At 55.7% G+C, this 1,023-nt stretch overlaps 1 long non-coding RNA gene across 1 annotated transcript in view; it reads right to left on the bottom strand.

The window, feature by feature from the left end:
* Positions 1–1,023, bottom strand: part of LOC102766562 — a 46,782-nt gene that overhangs the window by 44,780 nt on the left and 979 nt on the right. The window lies entirely within an intron of this gene.

Genomic DNA, 1,023 nt, shown 5'->3' with positions numbered 1-1,023 from the left:
TCAGCCTCCCCACCCCGCGCCGCCCGCCTTCTCCCGCTCCGCTCCGCGCCCCCCGACCCATCCCTGCATTTCTCCACACCGTCCGCGATCCCCCAACTCAGCCGGCACAGCCTCGAGCGAGGTGTGCGGAGAGCGAGAAGAGGAGCGCCGAGGGGGACCAGGAACCCCGCCGCCCAGCCTCCACCCCTCTCCGGTAGCTCTAACACTCGAGCCTCCCCGGCTATCCTATCGGCCCCGTTCCCCTCTCCAGGGCTGCGCCAGCCCCGCTGCAAGGTCGCGGATCTCTAAACAGGTAGAGTTCGGATTCCCCCTAAAACCCCTCGTATCCCTCCTAGTCCCCCAGCCGAGGTTCCAGCCGTGACTACAGGCGCTGCGTAAAGAGAAAAACTCCCCCAGAGCACTAAATAAATACAGACGAGGCTGCCAGCTCATTGGTACGGACTAAAATCGTCACCCACCAATCAGGAGAGAGCTCACATTTTCTTCTTCCTTTTTTTTTTTTTCCATAAGGGGGAGGGAGAAAAAAAATATTTCCATTTCTAATTATTCAACAAAACCCAGATTGGAACACGTTAAAATATTGTTGTTGCAAAAAAGCTGGCCATGACCCCTATTCTAGCCCAGGTGAGGGGAGGGGCGCGAGATATTGGGCAAACGGGGTTCCAGAGAGCGACCTCTCCCACAGGGACCCAAACCAGAAGATTCTGACAGAGAATGACAGGCAAAGATGAATATAAAATAAACCCAAAGTCCACCCTAGTCAGCCTATTTCTATAATATGGTAATCTCTCCCCCCACCTCCACCCTCCAGTTCTCAATACTCAGTAGGAACATTCTCACCCTCCCCCAAACCCGTCTAGATATTGGGTGTCTAATAGCCCACTCGCCTCAGGTGCCCTTTCATTGCTGCAGCCCCTCCCCCCACTCCGTACCCATTCTGCAGATTAGTGGGGGAACAACAAGTCTGGAGCCCCTCACAGACCGCCGCCTCCTACAGATGCGAGAATCCAGCATCTGCGGGGG

Source organism: Myotis davidii, unplaced genomic scaffold, assembly GCF_000327345.1.
Source record: "Myotis davidii unplaced genomic scaffold, ASM32734v1 scaffold265, whole genome shotgun sequence".
Lineage (NCBI taxonomy): Eukaryota > Metazoa > Chordata > Mammalia > Chiroptera > Vespertilionidae > Myotis > Myotis davidii.
Note: the sequence above shows the minus strand (reverse complement) of the source record. Positions and strands in the feature narration are given on the sequence as shown.